General features: G+C 47.2%; 1 long non-coding RNA gene across 1 annotated transcript; it reads right to left on the minus strand.

Moving 5' to 3' along the window:
- Positions 1-3,697: 3,697 nt before the first annotated feature.
- Positions 3,698-10,571, minus strand: LOC122927270. The gene is made up of 3 exons (XR_006387776.1): positions 10,217-10,571; positions 5,197-5,289; positions 3,698-3,940 (listed from the first exon to the last, which is right to left on the minus strand). It is a non-coding gene; the product is annotated as an uncharacterized LOC122927270 (long non-coding RNA).

Here is a 10,571-nt window from a genome sequence, read left to right on the forward strand (position 1 = left end):
GCAGACAACATGTAGACTAACATATAGGGCACATGCAAGGGGGGAAGAGGGGGGGGGTCGCTGTGAAAGAGTTGGAAAGCTCAGATGATCAAGCAAAGCCACGAAAAAGCTTCCAGGGTTGCCATACCTTTAGGAATTTCTGGCGGTTTCCCATTTCCCAGGCCGCTAACTCTTCTAGGCGGTATACCTGGTCCACCTTATCCAGCCATTCCACTTTTGACGGGGGTCTATCTGATTTCCATTTGAGCGGAACAAGTAGTCTCGCCGCCGTGAGTAGCATCGTGGGTAAATTAGATTTTGACGGGGTAAAGGTTTGATTTGGGCACCAGAGTAGTACTAATTTAGGATCCAATATCAATGGATGTTGTGGAGAGCATACCTGGTTAATAGTATTTTCAACTTGGAGCCAGAAGGGGCGTATGTTATGACAGCTCCACCAAATGTGGGACAGTGATCCCGGTTCAGTGCCGCACCTCCAACACACATCAGGTATGGAAGGGTTTAATTTGTGAAGAAATACCGGTGTTTTATACCATCTGGTCGTGAGTTTGAAGGAGTTTTCTTGCACTATTACACAGCGTGAGAAGCCATGTGAGTTAGTTAAAATGGCTGCTTTTTCAGGATCCGAAAATTTTGTTGAAAGCTCCATTTCCCATGCAGCGAGATGCGACATGGTTGGCGAGGCGGCTGAGAGAAGGAGCTTGTACCTTTTAGATAAAGCTTTTGAAGCAGGGAAGGGTATCCCCACACGTTCTTCAAGCCACGTTAGTGGAGTATTATGGGGGGGGGGCATCTCGAGTTTCTTAATGTCCTTACGGAAGCCCAGTATCTGCAGGAAAGACGCTTTATTCACTAGAGGTGCATTAAGTATGGACGACCAATCGAGCTCCCCGTTTTGGTTTCTAATACTATCAAGTGAGTGGTTATGGAGAAGTGACCAGATGCCTGAAGCATCAAGTATGTCTCTGTGTATATGCGCTTGTAACAAAGATAGAGGGAGGCGAGTGTGCGGGAATCTCAGCTCTTTGGCCGTGAACAGCTTAGACCATTCCGCTAGTACCGCTTTCCACATATACGATACATTAGTGGAATTATGTAAGCAGGGGCGAACCCCCCATAGGGCGAGTTTTTCTCTGTAAGTAAAGGTGGCGGCTTCCAGATGGGCGCACATTGACGCCGGCTCCCCAGCTAGTATGTCCAATCCCCTAATCACTTGGTTTGCCTTGTAATAAAGGCGAATATCTGGCAGTCCAAACCCCCCAAACCTCCTTTCCCTTGTTAGGGTTGAGTAGGCTACTCTAGCTTTTTTACTCTTCCAAATAAAGGAGGAGAAGATTCTTTTGATCTCATTGAAGTAGGAATTTGGCAGCCAGATAGGTAGTGTTTGTATGAGATAAATGAATTTGGGGACAATGTAGGCCTTTAAGTAGTTTTTTCTGCCCATCCATGAGACAAATGGGAGCTTCACTGTCTGTAGGTGCTGACGTATGTCTTTCAGGAGCGGGGCGTAGTTTAAGCTGAATAGATCATTTGGATTGGCCGAGATATGAACGCCGAGATACTGTATGGAGTGCGGGGCCCATGTGAATGGGTTGGTGCGTTGGAGTTCTAGGACCATATTTCGAGGGCACGTTATGTTAAGCGCTTGTGATTTACTGTAATTTATCTTGAAATTGGATAAAGAACCAAATTCTTCAAAAATTCTCACTAGTTCTGGGAAGGAAGTTGTGGGATTGGATGTTAGAACAAGCAGATCGTCCGCAAAGGCCGCTGCGACATGAGTGTGTTTATTCACGTTGAGTCCAGAAATCTCAGGATTTTGACGAATCTTGCATAATAGGGTCTCCATTACAATTATAAATAGCACCGGAGACAGGGGGCACCCTTGTCTGGTTCCGTTGGCGATGGAGAAGGGGGGGGAAAGAGAGCCATTAACCCGGACCCTGGCCGAGGAGGCCGAATAGAGAGTCAATACTGCACTGATTAACTGGGGGGAGAAGCCAAACCTTGACATGGCGGCGGACATGAATTGCCAGCTTACCCTGTCAAAGGCCTTCTCTGCATCAGTACTTAAAAGTGCTAAAGGGCAATGCTTTGATCTGGCCCAGTCAATCAGATGCAGCAAGCGCTTGGTGTTCTCGTTACCCTGTCTACCGTGGACGAACCCTACTTGTTCCCTATTAATGATGTCTGGTAGGACCGATTGGAGTCGGGTCGCTAGTATCTTCGCCCACCATTTGATGTCTGTGTTCAGGAGGGAGATTGGTCTGTAATTTCCACATGACGTGGGGTCTTTGTTTGGTTTTGGTATTATGGTGATGTGTGCTTCCAGCGCCTGAGGAGGAAGGGTTCCCCCGGTCAAGAGGTGGTTACACAGATCTCTAAAGTGCGGTGCTAAAATATCTATAAATGTCTTGTAATAGACAATGGAATAGCCATCAGGGCCTGGACTTTTGCCCGAGGGGATCGATGCAAGAACTGCACGTAGTTCTGTATCCGTTATTGGGGCTGTCAGAGTTGACGCTTTGTCACTGGGCAGAACTGGAAGTAGCAATGACTCAAGGAATTTATCCGTCGCTGCCTTAATTTCAGCAGCCGACGTCTGGTTAGGGGAAGGGAGGTTATAAAGCTCGGCATAGAAGTCACAGAACGCTTTGGCTATCTCTGGCGTGGCTTTAAGCTGTTTACCGTCTGAAGTTTTAATGGAGGATATACGAGAGGTGTCTAGTTGCTTTTTAGCTAGAGCTGTCATTAATCTGTTCCCCTTATTACCGTGCGCATAAGCTCGGAATTTGGAGCGCATGAGGAGCTTGGCAGAAGTTAAGTTTAATAGATTCTTTAGGTTTGAGCGGGCTTCTGAAAGTTCATTTAGGATGGCTTGGGCCTGACTTCTTTTATGGGAGAGCTCTAGCTTTGAGATGCGATCAAGTAGATTAGACAACGCTAAAGTGCGCTGTTTTTTGGTGAATGCTCCCAGAGATATCAGATCACCCCTGATTTTGGCCTTATGCGCCTCCCAAACAATGGATGGGGAAGGAGCTGATGGTCCCACAGTATTAGTTGTAAAGTACTCAGAGATGGCTTTTGCGATTTTGGCTTTATGATTGGCATCAGCGAGGAGAGTCTCGTTCAGCCTCCAGACACATTCCCTAGAGGGGGGATCTGAGATATGAAGATGCAAAAAGATCGGAGCATGGTCTGAGATAGTGATGCTACCTATGGACGTCTTTGATACTCTGTGAATCTGGGCCGAAGACAGGAACAAGTAATCGAGTCTTTGATAAGACGCTTGCGCGGAGGAATAGAACGTATAATCTTTCTCAACCGGATTTAGAGTACGCCAGACATCTACTACACCTAGTTTCTTCAGGTGTTGTTTAAGGTTATTTAACAGCTTGTGAGAAAGGGCCGAGCGACCGGTCGAGGAATCAAGATCCGGTTCCAGGGTGGCATTAAAGTCTCCCCCTAAAATTACTATACCCTCTTGAAAAGAGGATAATTGTGTCAGGGTTTGAGTTAACCAGGGGACTTGCCCTCTGTTTGGGGCATATAGGTTAGCAAGTGTCACTGGGTTATCCGCCACTAAGCCTTTTATGAAAATGTAGCGCCCATCTGGATCCACCACCGTCGCTAAATGTTTAAAGGATAGTTGTTTATGAATCGCAACACTCACCCCCCTACTAGCAGTAGAGAATGGACAGTGAAACCAGTGCGAGTATCTAGTAGAAGAGAGATTGGGCACCTTACCGGATTTGAAGTGTGTTTCCTGCAGATATATGATAGACGCCTTTTCTTTCTGAAGCAGAGACAGTACCTGGGCTCTCTTGCAAGGTTCATTGAGTCCCTGTACGTTGTACGATGCCACCACAACAGCCATTTCGTGCGAATTCGACTCTCAGGTGGGGAGCAGTCTACGTAGCCGTGGTCGATCTCTCTGGAGCTATGGGATTAGGACGAAAGAGGGGGGTACCACGAGGACACACAAGACACATAGTAGTTATATTCTTGTACATAGGAGCAGTATTATAGTAGTTATATTCTTATACATAGGAGTAGTATTATAGTAGTTATATTCTTGTACATAGGAGCAGTATTATAGTAGTTATATTCTTGTACATAGGAGCAGTATTATAGTAGTTATATTCTTGTACATAGGAGCAGTATTATAGTAGTTATATTCTTGTACATAGGAGCAGTATTATAGTAGTTATATTCTTGTACATAGGAGGCAGTATTATAGTAGTTATATTCTTGTACATAGGAGCAGTATTATAGTAGTTATATTCTTGTACATAGGGGCAGTATTATAGTAGTTATATTATTGTACATAGGAGCAGTATTATAGTAGTTATATTCTTGTACATAGGAGCAGTATTATAGTAGTTATATTATTGTACATAGGACCAGTATTATAGTAGTTATATTCTTGTACATAGGAGCAGTATTATAGTAGTTATATTCTTGTACATAGGAGCAGTATTACAGTAGTTATAATATTGTCCATAGGACCAGTATTATAGTAGTTACAGTTGTGTTCAAAATAATAGCAGTGTGTTTAAAAAAGTGAATAAAGCTCAAAATCCTTCTAAGGGTACTTTTACACTAGTGTTATTCAAAAGGGCTCTATGCAGGAAAAGAACTGATCAGGCATATCCCAATGCATTCTGAATGGATAGAAATCCGTTCAGTCTGCATTAGTATGCCTTCCGTTCAGTCACTGTCAGGCGTTTTATATGGACCTAATATCGCAGCATGCTGCGGTATTATGTCCGTCCAAAATGCCTGATCAGTCGCCGGAATGCCGCATTAATTCCCATTAACTTCTATTAGTGCAGGATCCGGCATTGCAAAACAACTGAAGGACGGATCCGCATGCGCAGACCGGGAATACTGTGAAAAAGACTGCAAGACGGATCCGTCCATCCGCATGACAAGCAGAGAGACTGATCCGTTCTTGCAATGCATTTGTAGACGGATCCGCACCCGGATTACACCGTTGGCAAAACCCTCTCTCTGGAAACCATAAAGATACCACTGACCTGATGTAAAGGTGAAGTTCTCGTATGGTTTCCGGATTTTGCCACCCAAACATTCCACCATTAAAAGGCCGGGTCCATTAAGTGATATCTTAGCCATATCAATGTTGGTCCCCAGGCCCTCCCCTGAAGAGGCCGATCCTGCCATCAACATGCTTACCACCAGTGTCACAAGCTGGAGACGTATCCCGTTCAGAGGACGCCTAGCTCTTCCCTGGCCAAGTGGTCCCATGGCGTATCTCCCTCTTGTGTTCTGTAATTAGATGGAGTGTGATAAGTGGAATGGATTCGCCATCGACCCACCAAGCCCTCTTCCCCCTCCCTTTCACCCAACTCGGAACGGTATGCGTTATTGAGTTGGGGAAGCCCGGGTGGCTTTGGCTTGGTCGATGTGAATCCTCAAGAGTTCCTGCCATCTACGGGATTTCTTTTTAGTAGTGATTGGCCTTTGTACCTTCAGCATGGTGTCTCCCATTACTTCAAGGACCTTGTATGGTCCTTCCCAGTTTGTGTCCCATGGGCCAGCCCGACGGAAGACTTTCACCATCACCATTTCTCCTACAGCGGGCATTGGTGTTTGCCCCTGTAGATACGGTTTGTGTAACCATATTGCTGCGTGAGGCAGTAGCTCCTTCAGGTTCTGTTGAACCTGTTGGAAAAACATGTCTCTGGCGAAGGCGTCCTTCGTGGGCTCCGACACTTGGGGTTCGTTGGGTAGACATAGGGGCATCTTACGTCCGGTCAACAGTTCATACGGGGAGATACCGGTACTGGAGGCTTCGGTGGCTCGAATACCCATTAGCACGGCTGGAAGATAGGTTACCCAAGAGGAACCCTTCTCCAGCAGCGCCTTAGAAAGCCGGGTTTTGATGGTCCGGTTCATCCACTCCACGATGCCCGCTGAAATGGGTCCCTCTGTCTGAGTCTATCACTCTGGGGATGCCCCATCGTGACAGAACCTGTTCCCAGAGAACCTGGGCAGTGGTGGTAGCCGTATCATTGACCGTGGGGATGGCTTCTACCCATTTCGAGAAGACATCCACTATTACCAGTGCGTAATGGCAGTTACGACTTCCGGTCGGTAATGGTCCAATAAAATTAATTTGTATTGCGGACCACAAACCATCAGCAGGTGGAACTCGCTGCAACACCGGCTTCAGGGCTGACGCCCTTGGGTTGACTTGAGCACACACCAGGCACTGTTGAGTAACCTCCTCTACTGAATTGGACATCCGTGGCCAGTATAATTTGTCTCTCAGGAGAGGCAAGAGTTTATTCCCAGCGAGGTGTCCAAACAGTTGGTGGTTCAATCGCGTCAGCTCTGCTTGCAGACCTCCGGAAGGGTACTCAGATGGGTACGTGCTGCAATCCGGTGAGTTGGTAGTGGCCCCATGCCTGGTTCCCGGAGGGTACCAGACACTGCCGCTAGTTTAGCCAGCTCGTCTGCCTTATTGTTACCCATTATCAAAGGTTCATCGCCTTTTTGATGTGCCGGGATTTTGATAATGGCTGCTTCCGTCATGTGTGCCATGCCCCACTCCCACAGCTCCTTCGGGACCGACACATGAGCCAGAGGTTTGTTTTGATTGTCCACAAATCCTCTCCTCTTCCATATGTGAAGATGCAGGGTGAGGGAGCGAACTACATACGAGCTGTCGCTATATATAGATTGTTTCCCTGGGGGTTGAAGAAGCAGAGCTTCTTTAACCGCCTCTAGCTCTGCCCGCTGTGCCGACATGTGACCCGGTAACCTGACAAGACTCTGGGTACCAATGGTCTTATCCAGCACAGCAAAACCTGTGACATATTTCCCCTCCAGATAGAATCAAGAGCTATCTGTCATCTGGACGTCTGTCGGTTGTGGAGAGTCGTCCTGTTCTGGTTGACCACAGTCATGTTCGGTTCCAGTTAGGTTTAGTAACTGAGACAGAACATACTTGGCCTTGTGGTCCACCTGCAGATTCCGGCCACTGAGATCCATGATCCATCTCCCGAATCTCTATTGGGAGACTCCAGGGAGAGTATCACCGAGCAAGAGGGCTAAAGGAGAATGTGGAGTCTGCAAGGTAAGGGGTCGGAAGCCTACAATATGCTCGGTAGTCTTGACGGCATAGTGTATGGTTGCCAGTTGTTTGGCACATTCATCGAACCCTCGTTCGAAGGGCGAAAGTAGCCTGTAGAAATATCCCAGCGGTCTGGTCTCATTCCCTACTTTCTGAAGAAGGGCCTCTGCGATAGACTCCATCCCTGCATGCGCCTGTATGGCCATTTCCCCATCTGGATGTGGAGTGGCCAACACAGGTGCCGAGGAGAGATCGCTTTTCAAAGTTGAAAAGGCCTCTTCCTGCACATCGGACCAACCTTTGATTGAGGGTACTTCTCCTTGAAGGAGCTCATAGAGAGATTTCGCTTTGGCAGCGAAATCCTCTATGAATTCCCTAATGAAGTTGGCCACCCCCAGGAATTTTCTCAAATCCTGAAGAGTGTCGGATCTGGGTAATTTCATCATTGCTTCCACACGGGCAGTCATGATTCCTTTGGTTCCAAAGGAAATTTGGACCCCAAGGAAGGTTACCTCCGCTTTGGACAAATTTGCCTTATGGGGACTCAGCTTGAGCCCTGACTTTGCCAGGAGTCCCAGCAGCTCTCTCAACAGAACCAAGTCTTCCTCTATGGTTTCTGTATGCAAGAGCAGTTCATCCACGTATTGTAGAAGGCATTCCGGCCGTGAGAACACACTCAATTTGTACCGGCATGACTCCGTGAGTTCGATGGAGAAGAACCCGTTAGCAACATCTAGAGTCGAGAATACGCGGCTTTTGCCGCTTATTCTGGCCATGATGCCGGGAGTCTGGGCCACCACTGGAGCTGACATTGGGGTGTATTTATTGAGGATCCGGAGGTCTATGGTGAGCCTCCATGCACTAGTGTCCTTTTTCTTGACTGGCCAGAGGGCATTGTTGCATTTTGAATTACCCTCAATAACCACACCCCTAGTCTTCAATTCCTGGACCGTGTCCATAATTGAATGGGTGGCTTCCGGTGGAAATCGGTATTGGCGTTGAGGTGGAGGGTCAGGACCCTGAATGTCCACCTGAACACCAATCAGTCTGCCACAGTCGTTTTTGCTCTGGGCCCACAGTTCGGGATGCTCGTACACAATAGGCTCCAGGTCTAGATTGTGTGAGACCTCAGGTCACTTGTGTTCGAGCATGTCAGTAGAGTTTTCTACTGCTTGCAAAGGTGGTCCCAGACAATGGCGTTGGATGACGAACATCTTAGCTCGTCTGGGACCCTTCCACGCTATGCAATTTGCCAGATCCAGGATCCACCCATTTTGAGTCATTACATCGGTTCCTATAATGTTGTCAGAACCGGGGTAATACCACATGGGGATCCTAAGGGTCATGTAACTGGTGATCTGGATAATTACTTCCTCTATTCTGTGGGCCTTCACCCCCCCCCCCCCCCCCCCCTTGTTGGTGATCAAATCCGATCACCACACACTGAGGGCTGTTGGGATGTAAATCATGTTTGACATTGGTAATGGAAATTTCCGCACCAGTGTCAAGCATGATTTCAGCGTCCTGATTTTTTATTTTGGCCTTTATGTGGGGTCTCCCTGAAGAATCCAGTATGCTTCCTGTCCTTTCCAATGGCGGGGCAGTGGGACGAACAGCCGAATTAACCTTTGTGTGCTGTACCCATTCATCTTGAGATGTATCGTGTACAGGCGCACGCTCCGTTACCTTGACAGATTTCTTATTGAGCAGTGTATCCTGTCTGCACTGCTCAATAATCATAGCAGCATCCGTGAGGGATGGCTCCCTAGCTGCACTCAACCAGATTGAAGTGTCAAGGTATGGGAATTTTTCCACAAAAAAATGTATCATACCCTGTGGAATTCCGATACCGTGATCCTTTGTAACCCTTCTGTACATTGCTTCAAACCGACTACACATAGACAGAGGTTCGTCATGTATAGTGGGTTTGAACTTGGACAGGATATCTGGAGTGACGTCCCAATGGCCCGTTGCCAGTCTCATGAGTATGGAGAGATGTTCCTCCTTGTCATAAAACTGTCCATTCATGGGTTGCATCCTCCCCGTTACCTCATACCTTTGGTTTAGGTGTGTAGGTAACCATAACTTGAATAACTCCATGCGGTATTCGGGGGCCACTGAATACTTGTTATAGTGACCCTCGAATATATCACATGAAGTAAACGGATCTACACTGGGATCATATTTTGGGATCTCTTTGCAGATCCATAACAGGAAGTTTATCCTTTCCATACTGGAATGGTTAGGATAAAAGTCTTCCTGTCTTTCCGGATGCGTTGGTGGATTGGAAGTGGTAAATGGCCAACCACTTTCCTCTCTCCAATTGTTGTCCTGTTCCTGGAATCGGCTGCTGTACCTATTCTCCCTGGGTGTTTGGGTGAAAGGTAGCATCCGTTCCACCTGTCCCCTAGTGTCTACTGCGTCGGATGTTTGATCCGTGGGAGACCTTGGCGCCGTCGCCGCTGTCTCCCCCTGTGCCGTTCCCGAAACACAAACCTGTTTCGTGGGCACCATACTGTTAGCACCAGGCCGTGACAGATTAGAGATGACCTGCTGTAAATCTGCAATGGTCTGCGTTTCTGCAGTCAGGTCCTCTCAAAGTTGAACAATCATGTTATCCGTAGATACCGCATTGTTCCTAAACTGATTTATCTCAGTGTACAGTCTGAGCAGTTCCTTGTCCATGTCAGAGTAGAAACTCTCCTTGTCCGAGAGTCTAGACTCTAACACGCAAATCTCCCTGCCCCTCTCGACCGTACACTGGGACTTCTCTTGTAATTGTGTTTGTAATGTGTGTAACTGTTTAATGTTCTCAACAGAACAATTGCAGTGAAAGTTTGCCGTGTTGGAAACTTCCTCTGCCTTTGTTGTGCTGTTAAGTGTTTCAAGATGTTCTGGCTTCCAAATGATATCCTCAAAGGTGTGAACCAATTTGGCTAACATTTGGAGACGTTTTTTTTTGAACACACTATGATTAATGCAGAGTTTATCATGAGCGTATGCCTGGTCCAATAGAGTGGACCAAAGCAGCTCAGTGGATTTGTAAGTGGTGGGGATGATGGGGTTGTATGTGCTATGTTTGCTGAGGTGTTGCAGTGTGGAGAAGTTCATACTCACTTTTTGACGAGAGGCCATCTTCATTGGTGTCGTTGTTGGTTGTACTGTGTTGCTGCGTGGAGGAAGTCCTTCAATATTCGGAACGCCTTCTCCCGACCAGCCAGACGACTTCTGTTCGGCTTCAATGACTATGGTTCTCTCTTCAGTGGTGTAGGTGATGACTTTTCTCCAATTCAGTGGGCGTGTAAGGGAATCAGAAAATATTAATGCACAAAAATCAGAGAAGATTCTCTGCTGTAGAGATTGCTCTGTGTCTAGTTCTGATTGAGAAAACCGCTTTACCTGTCCAAACCTTCAGGCTATGGACGCTCAGAATCCACTGACCGCGTCCCTCCCACCTGATTAGTTCACAGCG

Source organism: Bufo gargarizans, chromosome 2, assembly GCF_014858855.1.
Source record: "Bufo gargarizans isolate SCDJY-AF-19 chromosome 2, ASM1485885v1, whole genome shotgun sequence".
NCBI lineage: Eukaryota > Metazoa > Chordata > Amphibia > Anura > Bufonidae > Bufo > Bufo gargarizans.